This window comes from Myotis daubentonii, chromosome 8, assembly GCF_963259705.1.
Source record: "Myotis daubentonii chromosome 8, mMyoDau2.1, whole genome shotgun sequence".
NCBI lineage: Eukaryota > Metazoa > Chordata > Mammalia > Chiroptera > Vespertilionidae > Myotis > Myotis daubentonii.
In genome coordinates, this window is record NC_081847.1 from 18500726 (window position 1) to 18526525 (window position 25800).

General features: G+C 45.0%; 1 protein-coding gene and 1 non-coding gene across 3 annotated transcripts in view; both read right to left on the bottom strand.

The window, feature by feature from the left end:
• Positions 1 to 25800, bottom strand: part of DTD1 (D-aminoacyl-tRNA deacylase 1) — a 164876-nt gene that overhangs the window by 82239 nt on the left and 56837 nt on the right. The window lies entirely within an intron of this gene.
• On the bottom strand, positions 10957 to 11063 carry LOC132240437 (U6 spliceosomal RNA). The gene has a single exon (XR_009454327.1). It is a non-coding gene; the product is annotated as a U6 spliceosomal RNA (small nuclear RNA).

Below are 25800 nucleotides of genomic sequence, written 5' to 3' on the forward strand. Positions count from 1 at the left end.
TTTAAAAAATTTCAGACTACAAAGTAACCCTTGCAAACCAAGTCTACAAAGGATAGGTACTCCCTCAAACACTGGACTGCTACACTTCAGAAACAGGGGTCCCAAATGCTAAGGACATCTCACATTCTTATCAAAGCTACTTGCCATGGTTTTAACTCAGGGGCATCATTCAGACAGAATGTGTGTAACCAAGCTGGGTAAGCCAGGATCTACCTAAAATCAATTTGTTATTGGGTCCCCCCGGACTTAAATGAGGGGATAATGGTAGCCCCCTAGAGTCCTCGCTTTGGACACTATCAGGACAGAGTTGGTCTGTATTGACCCACTGTATGAAAGATGGGGTACAGGAAGGCAAAAGAATATTGTGTGAGGCCCTTCCATTGAAGCACCCTGCACAGAGGGACCACCCTTGTTTTATAAACCAAGAGGGGCCTTCAGAGAAACTGAGTGATCTACCCAGGGCAGAACCACAAGCACTTTCTGAGCCAGATGTGAATGCAGGTCTGACTCCAGCCAGCAGTGTCGCTCATAACAGGCAATGCCTGACAGTGTCTTCCCAAAAGTGATCTGGATCAAGAGGGGCAGTCACTGAAGGATGGCTGGGCAGGGCAGCCACAACCAGAGGGCTAAGCAGGCACTCTGCCAACACAGGTCTTCTCAGGACAGCGTTGCAGGCATTAAAGCAGTGGTTCTCAACCTTCTGGCCCTTTAAATACAGTTCCTCATGTTGTGGTGACCCCCAACCATAAAATTATTTTCGTTGCTACTTCATAACTGTAATGTTGCTACTGTTATGAATTGTAATGTAAATATCTGATACGCAGGATGGTCTTAGGCGACCCCTGTGAAAGGGTCGTTCGACTGCCAAAGGGGTCGCGACCCACAGGTTGAGAACTGCTGCATTAAAGCGACCAGTCATGGAAAGGGACATTGGGCATAACTGCCCACTCCCCTCAACCCCGCCGCCCCACAGCACCAGCCTCTCTCTTAGCATTGGTCTCCAAACTCATTAATCATACCTTCCATTGGTAAAAAGACATGGGGCACGTACCCCCACAGTAATGAACATCACTTACTTATAAATTACATACATCTTCTATTGTATTCACACCACACACTAATGACATGATAACATAGGCCTAAGAGTCAAAATTTTTAAAAATGAGATACATATAAATAAGAGTGGTAAGATTTACACCCCATATAGCCTTTTTTTTTCTGGATACCACTGGTTTATTAAGTCTCTCCCCTCCAGCCTGTGTTCCCAAGGTCTCCCTTATGGAAGAAGAGGTAGGGGGAGGTAAAACTTGAGGCAACTGGGGACTCTAAATCAGTTCCAGGTGCCCTGGGAAGGGTGAGGGGCAGGACCTATAAACAGACCATCACTAGCAACCCCAATGCACACCACACCTCTATCAGAGTTGTAGATCGAAAAGACAAATTTCCCTCCTCAATATTGTTAAAGGAAAAGACTGTGAAAAGACTATGAAAACTGACTATGAAACTGAAGAAAAAATACAAAGTGCTTAAAACAGTGTCCAAAGCTTATATCAAGCTCCTCAGCCAAATCCATTCCCCCAGTCACAAATAGCCCCTGTCATGCAGACCAGCTTACAGACGCTGGGCCATACTATGGTAGCAATCTCCAATAGAGTCCCAATAATCCTTGCCTCCTGGTATTCATGCCTTTATGTAGACCCCACCCCCGCACAGTGGATAGGGCTGGCCTGTGTGGCCAATAGGACACTGAAATGGGGCTTGCGAAGCTATGTCATAGAAGATGTTGCAGCTTCCACCCTGCTTTCGCTTGGATCACTTGTCCTGGGGAAGCTGGAAGCTTGTTGTGAGGACATTCAAGCAGCCCTAGGATAGCTGCTATCAACTTCCTGGCCACATGAGTTAGACACTTGGGAAGCGGATCCTCCAGCCCCAGCTGAGCTTTCAGATGATGGTGGTGGCCGTGGGCTGACATCTTGGTTGCAACCTCATGAGAGACACTCAGCCAGAACCACACAGCTAAACTGTTCCTGACTTTTTTAAATTGAATTTATTGGGGTGACATTAGTTAATAAAATTATATAGGTTTCAGGTGTTGAGTTCCATAATACATCAACTGTATATTATATTGTGTATTCATCACCCCAAGTCAAGTTTCCTTCCATGTGAGATAATTACCAGTATATTGTTATTTTAAGCTACTAAGTTTTGAGGTATTTTATCACCCAGCAGTAAATACCTAATATGCTATTCTCTCTCTCTCTCTCTCTCTCTCTCTCTCTCTCTCTCTCTCTCTCTCTCTCTCTCTCTCCATGTCTTTGCAAAAGCTTGTCTCTTGGCTTAGAATGTCCTGTCCTATATCTTTCTTCTCACTTACCAACACATATATCCTCTCTCCCTCTTTCTCTATCCCTCTCTCTGTCTTTGTCTCTCTCTGTGTGTGTCTCTGTGTTTCTGTCTCTCTCTCAAACATACACATATACATACACAAATGTGTGCTGCCATAGCACCCTTGACACTCCTCTCTTAGATAAACTCTTAAATGACTGGAATTACCTATTTCTCTCTCCTGGGCACTGGAAGCAACTTGTGGTTAGAGGAGGTCTACAAGAACACCTGCACCCAGACCAAGTGGCTTAGAGAAGCACATGCTCACCCACTACCTCCAGCTCCTGAGAAGGTCGACCTGTAGTGCATCTACCACCTTGAGGCCTTCACCAGCAGGAACACACTGCTCACCCACATCCACCAAGCCCACACCAACCAGAAACATAAGTGGCCCATATGCCTGAGCAGTTCTCCTTGGTGGAGGCATCTATGGCCACCTAGAAAGCCTCTGGCAGCCCGATTCCAACAACCAAAGCATCAGTCTCAACCCTGTGCTGGAGAGCATGGCCTCCATGAGCAGTGCCATGCCAGACTCCAGCACCTCTGTGTAGCATGGCTCTGCCCCAGACTCCACCCTGACGCCACTGCAGGGCCACAAGATGGGCAGGGCTGGTCCAAGGTAGTCTATAGCTACTTTTATGGCTCTAAGTAGGACTTCAACAGCCTGGCCATGTCAAACACGCACTTCAACAGCCTGAGCCATAGCACAGTAGATGCTCATAGAATACTGACTCAATGAAGGGCTGCCAGGATTGATGGATGAGTGGATGGATGGATGGATGGATGGATGGATGGATGGATGGATGGATGGATGGATGGATGGATGGGAAAACAGGGAAGCAGATGAGGAAACAGACCAGCTATGGTCTCCTGTACTGCAAATGAATTAAGAGCCTCACCAGCTCACCTAAGGGTACCAATATTGTAATACTGTTAGCAAGAGCAGCGAACAGCTTCCTATAAACCTTATATAAATGCTAAATTTCATCTACATAAAATTCAAAAAAGCCATTTTCTCAGCCTAGTCTCTTTCCTAGCACTGAGCCCTGCTATAGATGTGGGCAAGCAGGGGACACTACAAGAAATGGTAAACCACTGAACCCCAGATACCAATATTAAATCACTAGCCCAGGAGCATTAAGGTGGCCAGTCCTCCCTCACTGGCACATCTTCAAGAAGCTACAAGTGAAAAGAACATTTTCTTATGCTGGGAGGTGGATACACCAGTGTTTACTGTCTTATTCCTTCTTATTTGTCTTAAGTAATTCACAATAAAATGTTTTTAATTGGACAAGAACATACAGAAAATGAGCTCCACTCAAGATACAATTCTGTTCTGAAATTTTAAAACATATGCTTTGATTTATTAAATATAATGAATAACTCATTTTGATGGGAATGTAATGAAATTTAACCAACTATTGTATGGATACTTCTTATGAAACTCTTCTCCTGAATTGGATCATGAAAATAAGACTTCTTCAAATGCCAACCCTAGTAGAGGAAAAGCCAGTCCTCAGAGAGGTTAGCAATGCCCTCTGACCTAAGTAAGATAACAAAAGGTCAGGGAACTGAGAGGACAAGACCACTAGGCAGAGCCAGAGACCCACTGTTCCTGCCTGAGGAATGACCCCTCCCCCAGTCCTGGACATTTATGCTTCATTGCTGGTACACAATGAAAGCAATAAAAAGACTTCAAGATAAGAGCCATAAAAAGAAAGTTAATTTATCAGTAACTTAGCATCCCTGAACCATAAGAGAATTTTCTAAAGCAGCTGTGTCAGTTCAATATGTGACAAGAAAGTCAGAATTGACCAGATGGCTCTTTTATATCTGTTTAAAAGGAAAGTAGAAGCAGAGGGTGGCGGGGTATAATTGGACTTCTCTCCTATGCTTATCTGATTCGAAATCTCAGCACATATAGGTCACCCTCATTCTTTTTAACTGGTGCACGATATTTTACATATGGATAAGACATAATTTGTCTAACCTTTCCTCTACTGATTAGCATTTTGGTTGTTTCCCCGAATGCAGTACTGAGCACCTTTGTACCAATATCTTTGTGCATATGAGCACAGACTTTTGTATGAGAGATTCAAAGAATTGGAACTGCTCAGTCAAGTTATGTCCGGTTCTAATGTTGACCAATACTGCTAAATGCTTTCAAAAAAGGCTTCACCAGCTTGCTCCCACCATGTGTATCACAAGAGTCCATTTCCTTGCACTCTCATCCTATATAATAAAATTCTAATATGCTAAATGTCCAGTTGTCCGTTCAACCAATCAAAGCGTAATATGCTAATTATATGCTAAGGTTCAACTGCTCACTATGACATGCACTGACCACCAGGGGGCAGATGCTGCAACCAGTAGGTTGGCTTGCTGCTGGAGTCTGGCGGATCGGGACTGAGTGAGAGCAGCCGGACACGCCCTGGAGCCCTCCCTGCAGTCCCTCCCCAGCTGGCCAACCTCCCACATCCCTCCCCACCCCAATCCTGCACCAGTGGGGTCCCTCAGCCTAGCCTGCACCCTCTCACAATCTTGGACCCCTCAGGGGATGTCGGAGAGCTAGTTTCAGCCCGATCCCACAGGCCAGGCTAAGGGACCCCACTGGTGCATGAATTCATGCATTGGTCCTCTAGTTAATTGATAATACTGTCAATTTTTTATCTTGCCAATCTAAACAGGCAAACCCCTGGGATCTTATAATTTGAATTTCCTGCAATATCAGTGAGATTGAGCACCTTTTTAAACTAGAGTGGCCATTTGTATTTCTTCTGGGAATTGCCTTTTCCCAATTTCCTATGTGTTTTGGGCCATTTTTGTTACTGATTTATAGATGCTCTTTATAGATTCCAAGTATTAGTTGTTTATTTGCATGAAAGGAAATGTTTCATAAATGGAGAGACACACCATATTTATGGATCAGAAGATTCAACATAGAAAAGAAGCAAATTCTCTGTAAACTGATGTATATAGGTTTTTAATGTAATTCCTATCAAAATCCCAGCCTAGTTTTTTGAAAACATAGACAAGCTTATTCTAAAATTTATATGGAAAGGCACAGGCTCCTCAAATAACTAAAAGGAGTCTGACAAAAGAGAAAAAAGTGGGAGGAATCACTGTAGCCAATACTAAGGCTTACTATACAGCTACAGAAATAAAAACTGTGGTGGTGGGGGGGATAGGGACATAGGTCAATGGAACAAAATAAAGAACCCAGAAATAAACCCACACAAAAAAGTCCAACTGGCTTTTGACAAAAGCATAAAAATTGAGGAAAGACAGCCTTCAAACAAATTATGCTGGATCAATTTGACATCCATTGGCTAAAGAAGTAAAGAAATAAACCCAGACCTAAAGATAGTGTAACTGGGTCACGTCAATGTCCTGGTTGTGATATTATGCTATGCTTTTACAATATGTTGCCATGAGAGGAAACAGTGTGAAGGGTACACAGTACCTCAGTGTGTTATTTCTTACAATTAATGCCAAATGAACTATAATTACCTCAATTAAAAATTCAATTAGCCCTAACCAGTTTGGCTCAGTGGACAGAGCGTCGTCGGCCTGTGGATTAAAGGGTCCTGGCTTCGATTCCAGTCAAGGGCATGTACCTTGGTTGTGGGCACATCCCCAGTAGGGGGCATGCAGGAGGCAGCTGATCGATGTTTCTCTCTCATTGATGTTTCTAGCTCTGTATCCCTCTCCCCTCCTCTCTGCAAAAAATCAATAAAATATATTTTTTAAAAAAAATTCAATTAAATAATGCTGAAAATATTTTCTCTTAGTCTATCTTTTTTTAAAAAATATATTTTATTGATTTTTCACAGAGAGGAAGGGAGAGAGACAGAGAGTTAGAAACATCGAAGAGAGAGAAACATCGACCAGCCGCCTCCTGCACATCCCCCACTAGGGACGTGCCAGTAACCAAGGCACATGCCCTTCACCGGAATCGAACCTGGGGCCTTTCAGTCCGCAGGCCGACGCTCTATCCACCGGCTTCGGCTCCTAGTCTATCTTTTATCTTCTGAATTTCTTTAAAGTATGGGAAGGTTAATTTTATCTAGTTAAATTTACTTTTCTCTTTATGTCTCCTGGCTTTAGTTTTCTTTTTTTCTTTTTTTCTTTTTTTAAATATTTTTATTGATTTCAGAGAGGAAGAGAGAGGGAGAGAGAGAGATAGAAACATCAATGATGATAGAGAATCATTGATTGGCTGCCTCCTGCACACCCCCCACTGGGGATCAAGCCCGCAACCCAGGCATATGCCCTTGACCGGAATCAAACCCGCGACCCTTGAGTCCGCAGGCTGACGCTCTATCCACTGAGCCAAGCCGGCTAGGGCTAGTTTTCTTATATTCTGCAATTTTCTTGAGGTTACTAAAAAGAGCAGATAATACATCTTTTTTTAAAGGTTTTTATACTAAACTAGAGGCCTGGTGCACAAAATTTTTGCACTGGGGGGGTCCCTCAGCCCAGCTGCGCCCTCTCACAGTCAAGGAGCCCTTGAGGGATGTTTGACTGATGGCTTAGGCCTGCTCCCCGCAGGGAGTGACCTAAGCCAGCAGTTGGACATCCTTAGCACTGCCGTGGAGGCGGGGAGGTTCCCACCACTGCCGCTGCACTTGCCAGTCATGAGCCTGGCTCCTGGCTGAGCAGTGCTCCCCTTGTGGGAGCACACTGACCACCAAGGAGCAGCTCCTACATTGAGCATCTGCGCCCTGGAGGTCAGTATGCGTTGTAGTGACCGGTTGGTCCACCGTTGGGCCAAACCTGGCTCTCCGACATCCCCCGAGGGGTCCTGGATTGCTAGAGGGCATAGACCAGGCCAAGGGACCCCACCAATGCACAATCAGGGCCTGGGAGGGACCTCGGGAGGGCTCCAGGGCATGTCCAGCCCATCTCACTCAGTCCCGATCAGCCAGACCCCAGCAGCAAGCTCACCCCTACTGGTCAGAGCGTCTGCCCCCTGGTGGTCAGTGCACGTCATAGCAAGCAGTTGAGTGACCTTAGCATATCATTAGCATATTACACTTTGATTGGTTGAACATCTGACCAGACAACCGGACACTTAGCATATTAGGCTTTTATTATATAGGATAAATAAATCTTTTTATAATAAATGTATTTTAATTAGCCATAAAAAACCTTATTAAAGATAACATAAGAAAATTAAATAAACCTGGGCATAAAAAAGAAAAAATAAATAAACCTGGGCATAACCTTAAAAAATTATATATAAGTGCTTTTAATTTCAGGCTTAGATATAGCAAGAAAAGAGAAATTAAACATCACAAATAGAATTTAAAAAGCACATATATGTGAAGGTGCTTATGAAGGGAGGCAGAAACGATTCTGTAAAGCAGAAAATGTTAGAGGAGAAACCAAGATGGCGGCATAGGTAAACACTGGAAATTACTGCCTCACACAACCACTTCAAAAATACAACTAAAAGAAAAAACGGACATCATCCAGAACTACAGGAAGGCTGGCTGAGTGGAAATTCTACAACTAGAAGGAAAGAGAAAAGCACACTGAGACTCAGAGGAGGTGCGGAAGTAAAGTGCAGAGGTACGGAGGCGCACGTGGAAAGGGCTGGCAACTGAGGACACAGTTGTCTTTTTCAATCAGGAGGGAGTCTCAGGCTCCCGACTGCTCTGAATCCAGTTCCAGGCGAGTCTCTGGGGACCCAGACTCATACGGGGAGAAACTGGACTGTCTGGCAGTGGGCAGAACTCAAGGGCAGCTTTCTCTCAGAGGTGCTTGCAGCAATTACCAGGGCACTGAGACCTGGGGCCTCTTAGGGTAGGACTGAGGAGCAGCCATAGCTGCTTTCTCCACCCTGTTGATCCCCTGAGACCCCGCCCCACCCAAGCTGTTCACAGAGGCTTTTGCATATGAAAGGCTTGGCCCTCTGCAATCTGAAAATTACCTAACAAACTGCAGCTGAGTCAGAGAGACCCAGAACTTCCAAAAGAAGGCCCAAGGCCCCCACAGCAGCTTGCACTGCTTCACAGCTGGGCCTCATCTGGGCACCTCCAAACCCCAAACAAAGAAGAGGAATCTGCAGATCTCTCCATAGCACCTGCTGGGTAGCCTCAGGAAGAGGCTAAATTAGCACCTCCTTAGAGATCCAAGAGCCAGTGTACCCAGTGGTCAGAGTGGGACCATCCAGATTACAACTCCTCAGATCTATAAGGGACACACTCAAGAGGCAGACTCAGTGAGCACCAAAGCCCCACTGAAGCAAGTCTTGCCCCAGAAGGGTGTCTCCAGCACAGAAGTTCTCCCACTGCAGACACAGCTGATTCTCACTGCCAATTGGCCTGGAGGTCAATTCCTCCCAGAGATACCTACAATAATCAAGCTTAACTACAACAAGACTGTGCACAAAGCCCACAAAGGGGTGCACCAAGAGTGTCCACCTCAGGTAATTGGGGAGGCTGAGCCACTGGGCCCCATAGGACACCTAGCACAGAAAGGCACTCTATCAACACAGGGAATCAAAAAATTCGGAGACAAAGAAACAGGTCACAAATGACAGAAATGGAGGAAAGCAAACTACTGGATATAGAGTTCAAAACCACACTTTTAAGGTTTTTCAAGAATTTTCTAGAAACTGCCGATAAATTTAGTGAGACCCTCAAGAACTCTAGTGAGATCCTTGAGGTTATGAAAAAGGACCAACTAGAAATTAAGCATACACTGACGGAAATAAAGAATATTATACAGAGTTCCAACAGCAGACTAGAGGATCACAAGAATCAAGTCAAAGATCTGAAATACGAAGAAGCAAAAAACACCCAACTGGAAAAACAAAAAGAAAAAAGAATCCAAAAATATGAAGATAGTGTAAGGAGCCTCAGGGCCAACTTCAAGCACACCACAAAATGTTAGAGCTCCCCCATTCTACCCACCTCCATGTCAGCCTGGACAGTCACTGTGGGGGCAACAGGGCCAAAGGTGCAAACCAGCTTGTGATCAAGTTCTGTGCATCTCACTCAAATGACTCATCAGACTATATCCCAGAGAAATATCTGTTCTGCTTTTCTAAAATTTTCTTTCAGGATATTTAAAAAGACATTACATTGAGGTTGTAATTTCTTAAGAGAGGATCTATGCACATTTGATTTTTCTGTACTTAATGGAAAAGTATATTTTTTCATATTTTAAAGCCAATATTCACTCAGACATCTTAAACAAAACTACAAATAATATAGTTCCATTTTCAATGCCTATGATGTGCCAGACGCTAGTCCAAGCACTTTACGTACTTTCTACACAGAGGTAAGCAACCTGTGCAAAGCCACACAACTAAGAGTGCTGAGTTAGATCCTATGCCAACAGCGGAGGCCTCAGAGTCTGCTTCTCAAGGTGCAGACTCCTGGTACAACACACAGTCACATCTTCTACTGCTAACCAGTATCCCCGCCTTAAATAAGTGGGAAAGCTGCCTGCACTAATAATACTTCTTCTTTTGATGCTTCCATGGCCTGTGTTAATAAATATTATCTCAGAGAAACAGAAACATATTTTTAACTCAATCATGTTTCACCAGTGGGATAGGAAAAGCAAACAGTATCAACAAAATGAAAGGGCAACCTACGAAATGGGAGAAAAAATTTGCAAGCTACATATCAGATAAGGGTGCTAATATCCAAAATAAATAAGGAACTCATACAACTCAATAGCAACAAAAAAAAACCTCCAATAATCTAATTTTTTAAATGGGCAGAAGATCTGAATAGATATTTTTCCAAAGAAGACGTACAAATGGCCAACAGGTACAGGGAAAGATGCTCAACATCACTAATCATCAGGGAGATGCAAATCAAAATCACAATGAGGTATCACCTCCCAGCTGACAGAATGGCTGTCATCAAAAAGACAAGAGATAACAAATTCTGGTGACGATGTGAAGAAGAGGTAAGTAACATTTGTGCACTATTGGTGAGAATGTAAATTAGTGCAGCCATTACGGAAAACAATATGGAGGTTCCTCAAAAAATGAAAAACAGAACTACCATATGATCCAGCAATTCCATTTCTGGGTATATATACAAAGGAAATGAAATCACTATCTCAAATATTTGTACCCCCATGTTCATTGCAACATTATTCACAATAGCAAAGACATGGAAACAACTAAGAATCCACCAAAAGATGAATGGATAAAAATATGTGATACACACACACATATACATATATACAATGGAATATTATTCAGCCATAAAAAAACGAAACAAATCCTGCCATTTGCAACATGAATGGACATTGAGGGTATTATGCTAAATAAGTCATACAGAGAAAGACAAATACTGTATGATTTCACTTACATGTGGAATCTTTAAAAAGCCAACCTCATGGAAACATAGAGAAGAATGGAAAGTTTCCAGAGGCTGGGGAGTAGGGGGAAAGGCAAAGATGTTGGTCAAAGGATATAAAACTTAAGATTATAAGTTCTGGGGATATAACGTACAGCATGGTGACAATATTAACAATACTGTATTGTACACTTGAAATTTGTGTGTTTTTTTTTGTTTTGTTTTGTTTTGGTTTGGTTTTTTTTAAAATATGGAACGCTTCACGAATTTGCGTGTCATCCTTGCGCAGGGGCCATGCTAATCTTCTCTGTATCGTTCCAATTTTAGTATATGTGCTGCCGAAGCGAGCACTTGAAATTTGTTGAGAGTAATCTTAAATGTTCTAACCATACACACAAAAAAAACTTACAATTATGTGAGGTGATGGAGGTGTCAACTTTAATGCGGTAATTATTTAACAATATATATGTGTATTAAATTGTCACACTATATACCTTAAACTTATACAATATTATAGGTCAGTTATATCTCAATACAGGTAGAAGAAAAACATTTAAAAGAAAAACAGCCAAAACCGGTTTGGCTCAGTGGATAGAGCGTCGGCCTGCGGACTGAAGGGTCCCAGGTTCGATTACGGTCAAGGGCATGTACCTGGGTTGCGGGCACATCCCCACTGGGGGATGTGCAGGAGGCGGCTGATCAATGTTTCTCTCTCATCGATGTTTCTGACTCTCTATCTCTCTCCCTTCCTCTCTGTGAAAAATCAATAAAATATATTGGGGGGGAAAAAAAGAAAAACAAATAGTAAAGTCATGAATCTTTCTCTTCTTGCACTCACAGTAACCATATTACCTGTGTGTTTATCTGGGGTGGTTGAACCCAAATTACAAATCTTTAGTGGCCAATGAGAAATGAAACAATTCCTTCATTCTAGAAAAGACAGTCAAATTTCACCAATATTTTCATTTATTCATGTCTATAGCAAAGACATAAAGCAAAAGACATAAGCACTTAGTTATTAGAAATTAAGTATAATAGAAGAGAGACTGGCTACAGTTTGATATTTAGACCTATAGTTAAGTCCTTTAAGAAAATACACACTCGGGAGAACCAAGATGGCGGCATAGGTTAACGCCGGAGTTTGCTGCTTTGAACAACTACTTCAAAAGTGAAACCAAAAAACGGAAGGGATATCACCCAGAACCACAGGGGCGCTGGCTGAGTGGAAGTCCTACAACTAGGAGGAAAGAGAAACGCATACGGACACTCAGAGGAGGCGCAGTGCTGAAGTCAAATTCTGAGGTGCGGAGTGCGCGGAGCGGGCTGGCAGCGGAGGGCGCGGTTGTTGTTTTCAATCGGGAGGGAGTCGCAGACTCTGAGCTCCAGATCCGGGCGAGTCTTTAGGGACCCAGACTCAGGCGGAAGAAGCGGGACTGTCTGGCTTCGGTCAGAGCGAGTGCAGCTTTCTCTCCGAGCTTTGCAGCGGGTTCTGGGACTCAGAGAGGCAGAGCCCCTTGGGACAGGACTGAGAGCCGCCATAACTGCTCTCTCCGGCCCACACTGTTGATCCTGTTCGACCCGCCCTGCCCAAGCCCTGCACAGAGGCATTTGCCGGATAGCCTCAGGCAAAGGCTAGATTAGCACCTCCCTAGAGGACAGAAGTTCTCTCACTGCTGACACAGCTGAATCTCATAGCCACTTGGCCTGGAGGTCAAACCCTCCCTGGAATTAGCTACAGCAATCAAGATTTATCTATAAGTCTGCGAACAAAGACCACTAGGGGGTACACCAAGGAAGCATAACAAAATGCGGAGACAAAGAAACAGGACAAAATTGTCAATGGAAGAAATAGAGTTCAGAACCACACTTTTAAGGTCTCTCAAGAACTGTTTAGAAGCTGCCGATAAACTTAATGAGCTCTACACGAAAACTAATAAGACCCTCGATCTTATATTGGGGAACCAACGAGAAATTAAGCACACACGGACTGAAATAACGAATATTATACAGACGCCCGACAGCAGACCAGAGGAGCGCAAGAATCGAGTCAATGATTTGAAATGCGAGGAAGCAAAAAACATCCAACCGGAAAAGCAAAATGAAAAAAGAATCCAAAAATGTGAGGATAGTGTAAGGAGCCTCTGGGACAGCTTCAAGCGTACCAACATCAGAATTATAGGGGTGCCAGAAGATGAGAGAGACCAAGATATTGAAAACCTATTTGAAGAAATAATGACAGAAAACTTCCCCCACCTGGTGAAAGAAATGGACTTACAGGTCCAAGAAGTGCGGAGAACCCCAAACAAAAGGAATCCAAAGAGGACCACACCAAGACACATCATCATTAAAATGCCAAGAGCAAAAGATAAAGAGAGAATCTTAAAAACAGCAAGAGAAAGAAACTCAGTTACCTACAAGGGAATACCCATACGACTGTCAGCTGATTTCTCAACAGAAACTTTGCAGGCCAGAAGGGAGTGGCAAGAAATATTCAAAGTGATGAATACCAAGAACCTACAACCAAGATTACTTTATCCAGCAAAGCTATCATTCAGAATTGAAGGTCAGATAAAGAGCTTCACAGATAAGGAAAAGCTAAAGGAGTTCATCACCACCAAACCAGGATTATATGAAATGCTGAAAGGTATCCTTTAAGAAGAGGAAGAGGAAGAAAAAGGTAAAGATACAAATTATGAACAACAAACATGCATCTATCAACAAGTGAATCTAAGAATCAAGTGAATAAATAATCTGATGAACAGAATGAACTGGTGATTATAATAGAATCAGGGACATAGAAAGGGAATGGACTGACTATTCTTGGGGGGGAAAGGGGTGTGGGAGATGTGGGAAGAGACTGGACAAAAATCGTGCACCTATGGATGAGGACAGTGGGTGGGGAGTGAGGGCGGAGGGTAGGGCGGGAACTGGGAGGAGGGGAGTTATGGGGGGGGAAAAAAAGGAACAAATGTAATAATCTGAACAATAAAGATTTAATTAAAAAAAATAAAATAAATAAAAAGAAAAAAAAAAAAAAAAAAAAAAAGAAAATACACACTCAGCCCAGACCTTTATGCTCTCCCTGGAATGTTCTTCCCCAAGATATTTCTGGAAAGGTTTAACAAATAATAGCTTTGTGTATATAGACATAATACAAATGAAGAAACCTTATTTTAAAACACTGGCCACCAAATATTTATGATAATTCAAGCTTTTCCTACCTATAATATGGATTTTCAGAAAAGTTTGCCTGACGCTGAGTTTACTTTCCAGCCATTTTTCTGAGATCTGTTGTTCAGATCTCAGGGATTATACACCCACACATTCAGCCATAGACCTCATAAACCACAGTTAGGATAAGGCCTCTGAGTGAGTTCTCGCTTCCCCCCACAATGAAAGAGACAGAAGGGAACCCTTAATTTTGAAACACTGGCCTATGAAAATAAGTCAGAAGCAAAAATTCATGACTTACCAAGTAGAGATGACAAAAGGGCAAAGGCCCAGCCTCAATGGAAAGGCTCTAAGGAAACTGCAGATAGAGGTGTCACCTGGATTCAAACTTCCTAACAATACTTCGAAGGCACCTCCTGCCAACCCCATGGCTCTGACGTTACAGCTCCTCATAACAAAGGCACTTGTAGTCACCAGCATCTTTATCCAGCACAAAAAATATAAAGCTCAATCCTAAAATATTTGTTCTGAAAAATATACTCAGTTGCTTCCAGGTTTAATTGAACAAATCTCACTGCACCTTAAAACTCTCCCTCATTATCATAATTAACATTCCCATAATACACCGCACAATTCATGCGTCCCCTCCCATGTGGCTTCACCCTTCAAAATAGCCTGTGAGGGTCACAATGCAGGGTCATCATCCCCTTTGTCTGAGGAGACAGACTCCCCCATGACCACCCTCAGGCAGCAGAGGGCAGTACTGAACTCAAGCCTTCTGACGCAAAAATTTCAACTTCTGCCCACCAAACCTCCACGCAGATAAGGCCCACTTTCTTTTTATGATTCTTGGTTTTGTTTTTCATTAAAATACAAAACACCAGAATGGCCACAAGAACCAAATCTCCAGTATTATGTGATTGTAATTAATGCTCTTTTCAATAAATGACAAATTCAGTGCCACTTGTCACTTCTCTACCTCCCACTGTAGTAGCCAGCCTCCAAGGTGACTCCAAGGAACCTCACCTGCTGGTATTCAGGCCTATGTACTCACCTCCCACGCTGAATAGAACTGACCTGATAACCGACAGGATACCATCGAAATGATGGTGCGTGACTACGTCCTAAAGGACATTATGGCCTCCACTTTGCTCTCTCTTGAACTGCTCACCGTGGGGAAAGCCAGTCACCATGTCATAAGCGATGTCAAGCAGTTCCATGGCAACGCCCATGAGGAGAGGAACTGAGGTCTCCTGCGAATAGCCAACCCCAAATTGCCTAATGACTGCAGCCCTGGCTGATGTCTTAACTACAACCTCACAAGAGAACCTAGAAAAAGAGAGAGTTCCTGAGCCAGACCCACCCAGCTAAGCTTCTCCTGAATTCTGATTCACAGAAACTGTATGAAATAATATATGTCTTATTGTTGTTTTAAGCCACTATGTTTTATACAGTAATAGATGATTAATAACACTTATTTCTCTACAAGATTCCAGGTACTCAGTAAACTCCAATTAAGGCATTAGTGAGACTGATTTTCTGATTGAGCTAGACTCCCTCACTCTGACCCTTCTGTGTCCAAGCCCATTCTTGAGTAACCCAATTAAATAAAGTTAGAGGGGCTATCTGTGGTCACAGAGAAGATTATGAAAAAAAAATTATGATCAGAGTAGAGTCTTAGACTATTAGAGATTCTTAACCTATTGCCTACTAAATAAGAAAGGCTTTTCTGCCCTAACCGGTTTGGCTCAGTGGATGGAGCGTCGGCCTGTGGACTCAAGGGTCCCAGGTTCGATTCCGGTCGGGGGCATGTACCTGGGTTGCAGGCACATCCCCACTGGGGGGGGGGGGGGGGCGCGTGCAGGAGGCAGCTGATTGATGTTTCTCTCTCATCGATGTTTCTAACTCTCTATTCCTCTCCCTTCTTCTCTGTAAAAAATCAATAAAATATATTTTTTTAAAAAAAAGGCTTTTCTTCTTGTTTTTTTCTGGCATATTGCCAACAAAGCAGTATTGTATTGTTGATAAAAGGCCAAATGTTAGGCTACATATTACTCAGCAGTGAGACCCAGACTGGAGTGCTTTTGGGGATTCTTAGTTCATCATGCTCATTTATAAAGTAAGGGGTACCTGTGAGCAGAGAGAGACCACCCATGGACAATGCACATCCATGGGGGATGTACAAACAGGAACCTGAGAACAATTCTGCTTTAATTTAAGAGCACTGCCTTTGACAACATTCAAGTAAGATCTGTAGGTAAGTACTGTATGTGTGTTAATTTTCTGTTTTAGATCATTACACTATGGTTATGAAAGATGTTAATATTAGGGGAAGCTAAGTGAAGGTATACAGGTACCCTGTGTACTATTTTTGTAACTTTTTATATGTCTAAAATTTTTAAATAATAAAGCAACAACAACAAAAATAACATTGTCATTAGAACTGAAATGACACTAAATCCATTCCTTGAGGCTCTGATGCTGGTGTTCCAGAGCACGCTTGGGAAAGCCATTCTAACATGGCCCTAGGTAAGGAGGGTGCTAAGACACAGGAGAGTCTGCACTTGATTGAAAACCTCCTCTTCCTTGGTGGGCAAAGGCTTCAAGTGTTCTGGATGTGTGATATGTGGGACTGGAGAGTGAGGGCAGTCAAATGTACAATGGCCTCTTCCTTAACGACTGCAGGACAGGGGCAGACAGTTCTCACTCAGAATGCAAGTGCTCCCACAGCGTTCTCAGCCTCCCATGAAGTGAGTGGTCGAGATGGGAACATGAACAGAGGGGATGCATAAGAGCAGGTGAGGTGCCTCCATCCCTCTCTTCCCCTGCCCAGGAGGCCAGTATGACAAGCTGGAGGGCGCCTAGGTCCGCCAACCCAAAATGCACCTCGGTGAGAATAACTGTTATTGTGGTAAGTCACAGAGACTTCTACTAGTAAGTGTTTGCTGTGGCAGCTAGCATTTCTTAAAATAATCCCAATAAGGTTATTTCCATTGAGGATATTTAACCTAGAACTTCTAAGAAAAAAGCAAAAAGGCAGTATCTTCGTAAGGGGGAATGAAAATATCCAAGGCCCCTTCATATTGAGATGTTTCTTCCATTATCCGACAGAAATACACAAATGGACAAAGATTTACATACAAGCATGTTTACTGCCACGCTGCCTATCTGTGTTATAAAAAAAATGAAAACCAGCTAAATGACCATCCAATAGGGAAAACATATAGCCATTCAATGAACTATTCTCTGTCATCCCCACACATTCCCTCTGATGTGTGCTCTGCCCACACCCTCTCTAGCTGGACTCCCAACCAGTAGTGCCCACAACTGTGCTATGCATTGGGACACCCCAAAATGTGCATTTTCCGTGATGGATAATAGCACTGATCCAGGATGATGGATACATGGTAGTTTTTTGTACTACCCTCTTTATGTGAGTTTGACGTTCTCTCTACTACAAAGTTTTTAAAATGTATACTTCAGAAAAATTGCCATAATTAAAACTGAATAACCCTTACTATAAACAGAAATGATTACACTCACTGAAAAAGGTAAGAAAACTAACCCAGGCGGATGAAGCAATTGGTCTAGTATATTGGTGGTTAGAATGGGAGGCTAACTGATTAACTCATTAGTCTACTATAATCATTTGCATAAATCCAGCTATTTTTGTCTAGATTAATTTAAAAAGGCCCGTAGCCTTCCTTGAAAAACAAAAATGTTGAATAAGAAGCATTCCTAGTGGATTCTCATTTCCTAGGCTGTGTTGTTGACCCTAAAATTCAAAATTCTTGTTTTGTTGTTACTGAAATTAACTTTAAATGGAATATCATAACATAGCTAAACATTCTAATAACCAAAATCACTCTTGGAAATAACTTTATATTTTAAATTACAGATTAAAATAATACAGAAATATGATCCATAAACATTTATTTTATGTCATGATTACTTTTTAAAATAATAATGTAATCTTATTGTTAATAGTAATGCTCAAAAAGGAGGTTCTCTTAACATTATAAGATACTTTATTTGTGCCGAAGCCGGTTTGGCTCAGTGGATAGAGCATCGGCTTGCGGACTGAAGGGTCCCAGGTTCGATTCCGGTCAAGGGCATGTGCCTGGGTTGCGGGCACGTCCCCAGTGGGAGATGTGCAGGAGGCAGCTGGTCGATGTTTCTCTCTCATCGACGTTTCTAACTCTCTATCTCTCTCCCTTCCTCTCTGTAAAAAATCAATAAAATATATTTTAAAAAAAAGATACTTTATTTGCATATGTATAAAACTGAAGTTTCCTTTATTAACCGAACCTCTTACTCAAAATTTCTTTTACAACTTTATTTTAATCCTCACCCAAGGATATGTTTTATTGATTTTAGAGAGAAAAGAAGGGGAGGGGGGAGAGAGAAAGAGAGAGAGAGAAAAAAAAACATCAATGTGAGAAAAATTGCCTCCCGTATGTGCCCCAACCAGGGATCGAACCGGCAACCTAGGTATGTGCCCTGATCAGGATCAAACCTGCAACCTTTTTGGTGTACGGGACAATGCTTCAATTAACTGAGCCACCAGCCAGGGCTCAAAAAAATTTTTTCAGCCTGTCAAACACAGACAATGCTTCTAACTGTAAGATATACAGGTTCTGGAGACAGCAGGCCAGGCTTATCCCCGGAGTCTGGGCCTGGAGAAACATAACTGAATGGGTAAACTTTGCAAGCAGGCCTTCTCATCAATACCATCCAACCTTTAAGGAGAAAAGGAACACGCAGACCCATAAATCCCAGTGCAACTACAAGTGAACTTCCAAGATCAATTGTGTGCTTCCAAGGTCAAATGGCAAGAACACGAATACATTTCTAGAACAGCTGACTCCCGAGGACCAACCGCCAAATCTTGAGGCTTTATTTGTTTAAACAGACCATAGTACAAATCAGAAAGATGGTACTTAAGGAAGTTCAGTCAGGGGAAATCTTGGTCTGCAAGGCTGTCTTTTGTTGGAACTTAATTCTCTTACATGGCCATGTCATGTGACCTTGAAGAAGTCCTTTAAGGAAAGAACTGAGTTTCTCTCCTCTCAAGTGGGTTGTGAGGGTTACACTCATAAGTGTGAAACTAAGGAAACTGTTAATTCTCAAATTTGGTTTTTATTAACAATGGAAGTCTGCTATCACTATAATCCTCATTCATGTACAGTAATTTCTTTTTCAAATGCAAGGTCTACTTGTAAAGTTATACTTTTCCAAAAAGTTTCTCAACATTTCACATAAAAAATAAAAAAATGTTTTGAAAAGAACACCAGACCTACTATACAAAGAGAGAAGGCAGATTAGAAGTTATGAATTAGCATCTCTCTAACTTTTTAAAAAGCAGGCTGTATGTCTGTTTAGATGACTTGAATATAAGCCACTAATAAATAAAATTATTTAGATTTCATAAGCTGTTTTAATTTCTTAGAATATTTTTATTTCATATTCAAAAACAAAACTCAACTAATATTTTCATATATTTGTATGCTTTAGATCAGTAATTATGTTCAAACAAAGATACTTTATGAATCTAGTCATTATTCTTTAATTAATATTAGGTAACATGGTATTTGAGCACAATACACTTGTTGAAAGCCACATTCCCAACTATATGACACTTTTTTTGCTTCAGATAGCTTCCCACACATGGGCAAAATTATACAGGCATAGGCAAAAGTAGGTTAAAATAATAATCTACACTAATAAAAGAGAAAAATGGTAATTGGCATACGACGCTACCCTTTTCATTGGCTAATCAGGGCTATATGCAAATTAACTGCCAACTAAGATTGGCAGTTAACTGCCAACTAAGATTGGCAGTTAACTGCCAACTAAGATTGGCCGTTAACTGCCAACAAGATGGCGGTTAATTTGCATATGTAGGCACAATGCAGGGAGGCGAAAGGGAAAGCAGGAAGAAGCCCCCTGCCACTGACAGTGATCGGAAACCCAGGGGGGAGCTAAGAGCTGGGGGGCAGGGCAAAGGCGGCCCTGGGGCCGCCTTTGCCCTGCCCCCCAGCCATGATCGGAGAATCAGGTGCCTTTGCCGCCCTGGCCAGTGATAGCAGGAAGTAGGGGTGGAGCCAGCGATGGGAGCTGGGCATGGTCGAAGCTGGCAGTCCCAGGAGCTAGGGGTCCCTTGCCTGGGCCTAAAGCGGAGCCCACGATCACGGGGCCGCTGCAGCTGTGGGTCCCTGCTGCCCGGGCCGGACGCCTCGGCCAGAGGCGTTAGGCCTGGGCAGGGGCGGAGCCTGCAACTGCGGGGAGCTGGGGGTCCCCTGCCCAGGCCTGACACCTCTGCCAGAGGCCTCAGGCCTGGTCAAGGGGCCGATCCGGTGATTGGTGATCGGAGGGTGATGAGGGTCAACTCCTCTGGCCGAGGCATCGGGCCTGGGAGGGGGGCTGAGCCGGGGATTGGGGGGATATGATGGTCCCCTTGCCCAGGCCTAAAGCTTGGGTCAGAGGCGTCAGGCTTGGGCGGGGGGTGGAGCAAGCGATCAGAGGGAGATGGGGGTCCCCTGCCCAGGCATGATTCCTGGGCTAGAGGCCTCAGGCCTGGGCGGGGGTCAGAGCCAGTGATCGGGGGGAGATGGGGGTCCCCTGTCCAAGCCTGACACCTCTGTCAGAGGCGTCAGGCCTGGGCAAGGGGCCGATCCTGCGATTGGAGGGTGATGGGGGTCAACGCCTAAGGGCTCCCAGTATGTGAGAGGGGGCAGGCTGGGCTGAGGGACACTCCCCCCCCCACACACACACACACACCCAGTGCACAAATTTCGTGCACCGGGCCCCTAGTCCTATATAATAAAAGCGTAATATGCAAATTGACCTAACGGGGGAACGACCAGTGGGTGGAGGGCAGGGCTGGCAAGCAGGTGGCACCAGGCCAGCCAAGGCACCTGCCAGTGGGCAGAGGGAGGGGATGATGATGGGGGGGGAGGGGAAGGCGGCAGCAACCAGTAGTAGCGAGGGGTAATGGGGGGAGGGAGGGCAGGCCGTGCCAGCCGGCACCATCCCCTGATCGCCCACCCAGTCACCTCCCCAGAGGGGGCCCAGACTGCGGCTTAGGCCCGCTGGTGGAGAGCAGGCCTAAGCCATCAGTAGGACATCCCCTGAGGGCTCCCAGACTGTGAGAGGGCGCAGGCCAGGCTGTGGGACGCCCCCCCGCCCAAGTGCATGTATTTTTGTGCACTGGGCCTCTAGTAATACAATAATTAATTAATTATACAGGAATAAACTCTGTCTCACATACTCACAACCATAAACCTACTTTTGCCCACTCCTGTATTTTTTAAAGTGAGTCAGCCAACACCTGCTCCTGAGCACCTGTCCTCTGACCCCCAATGCCATTCTGTCCCTTACACCTGAGGGATGCCTACACAGGAAGGTGAAAGTGCTCTTTCGGAAGTGAGATGCAGGTCTCCACACAGGTTGGACCAGGCAGGGATCCTTTTCACAGGCATCCCTGACCCACGTCCTTCAAGACTACACACAAGACAAGATAGCAGCCCCGGGACACACTTCACAAAACTGGAACCAGGAGGTTACCACACGTGTCCGTGGAATCATGCCCCCCCTTGTCCCTCACCCTTGCCACCTGCTGATGCCTCCTGGCTGCACCTGACTTGCTTCAAGAGCTGCATGGGCCTTGCTAGTCTCAGCCTGCCATTCCCAAATCAGAGATAAGTGTTGCCTAAGGATCTGGTTGACTTTCAATCCTCCTAGGAGCTACTCTACCAACCTGAAAACATAAAACAGAAATAGGGCTTTTCCCTCACTGCTTCAAAGAATATTTTATTCTTACAACTATTATTTTTCAGGTAATATTTATTGGGAAACCCCAAAAATGCCTAAAAGGGCACTTAACTTTAAAGATGGGGTGCATGAGGATATGCCAAGACTTAAATGCAGACCCTTTTGAGTGCCCGCATGCTATCCCCTTGGCCCACCTCTAATGTCAGCGCCAGCTGCTGCAAATAGTAAGTACCATGCACACTCCCAACTCAGCTGACAACCTGGACCCCGCAAGAAAGCACTGTGGTTCTTTTATCTCAGGGCCATCTCGGAAGCCATGGGAGCCTTCCTGCCTGCCCAGCCAGTGGAGGCAGGAACCAGTGGCTAAAAGCCCCACCTCCCATCCCTTAGACAGCAAACCCTGGAAGACAGTGGGACACTTTAATAAATGGGCTGGTTAGAAATGCTGCAGATGCATCTCCATCCCTATCCAACTATACCAGCCGTGGGCAAACTACGGCCCGCGGGCGGGATCCGGCCCATTTGAAATGAATAAAACTAAAAAAAAAAAGACCGTACCCTTTTATGTAATGATGTTTACTTTGAATTTATATTAGTTCACACAAACACTCCATCCATGCTTTTGTTCCGGCCCTCCGGTCCAGTTTAAGAACCCATTGTGGCCCTCGAGTCAAAAAGTTTGCCCACCCCTGAACTATAGGAATCTAGTGAGCCCTGTGCCCTGTCCCTTTGGAGTGGCATTCTTATCCGAGATCCCGTGTTATGCCCCAAGAGGAGGAATTCTTACCAGATCAAACTAGAACAGTTGGTTCTCAGCATTAGCTGAATGTTGGAATCATCTGGGGAACTTCGAGAAGTCTCGATGCTCAGTTCACCCTTTAGAAGAGTGGTTCTCAACCTTCTGGTCCTTTAAATACAGTTCCTCATGTTGTGACCAAACCATAAAATTATTTTCGTTGCTACTTCATAACTTTAATGCTGCTACTGTTATGAATCGTCATGTAAATATCTGATATGCAGGATGGTCTTAGGCGACCCCTGTGAAAGGGTCATTCGACAGCCAAAGGGGTCGCATCCCACAGGTTGAGAACCGCTGCTTTAGAAAAAAAAATTGCACTGGCCTGTCTCAGAGTGGAGCTGGCTGCCCAGGGCTCTCCCTAAAACTGGGACCCAGGAGTTCCAGCGCTAGCCAGGAGCACAGGCAGCTGAGCCCCACCAACAGGGCCAAAGACGCAGTGAGGCAGCTCTCAAGGGGACCAGTCATGAGGGGTTTAAGATAAATCCTCTCTTTTCCGAAAGTTACTAGAGGCAGAGGACCCGTATGAAAGTGGTAAGCAGATAAACAGGTTACACATCAACAGATAGTCTTTGTTTTTCTGTAACGAGTCATACCACTGGTATGCTTTAGAGATGACTTATTTCATCTAATAATACAGCTACAATGTTTTTCCACATAAGTGCATATATCTCTATTGTATTCAATTTTTAAAACTAACCAGTTATGATAACTCCTTTTTTGAAAATCTGCCTCTCTCCCATTGATCTAAAATGCTATCTTTATTATATACCAAACTTCTTATAAATAATCGAGTTTTCTTTCAGGTCTCTCATCTAGTCTACCAATAGGTTTCTCTCTTGCTCTGCCAGCACCATCGGTTTTCATTACTGTCATGTTGTAATACACTTTGATATCTAGGAAGGCCAGTCCCTCCAGGAGTTTTTTTAGAATTACATTTATCTCTTTAATTCCATTGGAATTTACTTTAAGTATGGTATAAAGTAAGGATCTGAAGTGACTAATCTACACTAATAAAAGAGAAAAATGGTAATTGGCGTACGACGATACCCTTTTCATTGGCTAATCAGGGCTATATGCAAATTAACTGCCAACTATGATTGGCAGTTAACTGCCAACAAGATGGCGGTTAATTTGCATATGTAGGCACAATGCAGGGAGGCGAAAGGGAAAGCAGGAGGAAGCCCCCTGCCACTGACAGTGATTGGAAACCCAGGGGGGAGCTAAGAGCTGGGGGGCAGGGCAAAGGCGGCCCTGGGGCCGCCTTTGCCCTGCCCCCCAGCCATGATCGGAGAATCAGGCGCCTTTGCCGCCCTGGCCAGTGATAGCAGGAAGTAGGGGTGGAGCCAGCGATGGGAGCTGGGCACGGTCAAAGCTGGCAGTCCCAGGAGCTAGGGGTCCCTTGCCTGGGCCTAAAGCAGAGCCCACGATCGCGGGGCCGCTGCAGCTACGGGTCCCCGCTGCCCGGGCCGGACGCCTCAGCCAGAGGCATTAGGCCTGGGCAGGGGCGGAGCCTGCAACCGTGGGGAGCTGGGGGTCCCCTGCCCAGGCCTGACACCTCTGCCGGAGGCCTCAGGCCTGGTCAAGGGGCCGATCCGGTGATTGGTGATCGGAGGGTGATGAGGGTCAACTCCTCTGGCCGAGGCATCAGGCCTGGGTGGGGGGCGGAGCCGGGGATTGGGGGGATATGATGGTCCCCTTGCCCAGGCCTGAAGCCTGGGTCAGAGGCGTCAGGCTTGGGCGAGGGGTGGAGCAAGCGATCAGAGGGAGATGGGGGTCCCCTGCCCAGGCATGATTCCTGGGCCAGAGGCCTCAGGCCTGGGCGGGGGCCAGAGCCAGTGATCGGGGGGAGATGGGGGTCCCCTGTCCAAGCCTGACACCTCTGGCAGAGGCGTCAGGCCTGGGCAAGTGGCCGATCAGGTGATCAGAGGGTGATGGGGGTCTACGCCTCTGGCTGAGGCATCAGGCCTGGGCAAGGGGCAGAGCCAGCAATCGGAGGGGTCTGGGGGTCCCCTGCCCAGGCCTGATGCCTGGGCCAGAGGCATCAGGCCTGGGCTGGGGGCAGAACCAGTGATGGGGGGAAATGAGGGTCCCCTGCCCAGGCCTGACGCCTCTGTCAGAGGCGTCAGGCCTGGGCAAGGGGCCGATCCTGCGATTGGAGGGTGATGGGGGTCAACGCCTGAGGGCTCCCAGTATGTGAGAGGGGGCAGGCTGGGCTGAGGGACACTCCCTCCCCACACACACACCCAGTGCACGAATTTCGTGCACCGGGCCCCTAGTTTTCTATAATTGCCAACCAGTTACCCAATTACTGCTTACTGAGAAACGCTTTCATCTGCCATTAATCTGTAATGCCTACTTTATAATATGATATCCTTAGCAAATATCACATATTCAATTCTGAACTGCTTACAGCCTTCCTTTCATTGGTCTAAGGCAGTGGTCGGCAAACTGTGGCTCGGCAAACCGCAGCTCGCGAGCCACATGCGGCTCTTTGGCCCCTTCAGTGTGGCTCTTCCACAAAATACCGACTTCTGCGCATGGGCCACGAAGTTTCAATCGTACTGTACATGCGCGCCCGCACGTGGTATTTTGTGGAAGAGCCACACTGAAGGTGCCAAAGAGCCGCATGTGGCTCGCGAGCCACAGTTTGCCGACCACAGGCTAAGGCATCCCTGCCTGTGGGGAACTTATATCCTAGCAGGGAAATAGACAATTTTTAAAAGGAAATAACCAATACATACAGTTGTAATGTCTTACAAAAGTAGTAAGAAGTGTAGCAAAGTAGGGGAGTACATAGCAGAGATGATTTAGGTGATTGGGATAGGGAGGTCAGAAGTACAGGGAGGGTGGACAGGCTCCATTATGAAGAAAGGTGGCCAGGATAGGCGGCTGGGAGTGTGGGATATTGGGGAGAGGCGGAAGAGGAACAGACTGCAATATGACAGAGGATGGCAGGGCTGACTTCATGGGCAGGTGACCTGAGCAGGTACACAAGGCCTCTGGATCAAAGGGTCTGCACTTGGTTTAATGTTCTGCTACCGTCATCTTGAAATTCTTAATACTTTCATCTTTGAATATGTGTTTTGTGGGTGAAGTCCTACAAAGAAGCATGCACACAGCAGAGGATATATACACATGTATGTCCATTGCCGTTCCTTGCTGCCCCATTCACCGACAGCATTCTCAGAGCACAGAATTCACAGACGGCATTCTCAGAGCACGGAATTCACAGACGCATTCTCAGAGCACAGAATTCACAGACGGCATTCTCAGCACAGATTAACGGACGGCATTCTCAGAGCACAGAATTCACAGACAGCATTCTCAGAGCACAGAATTCACAGA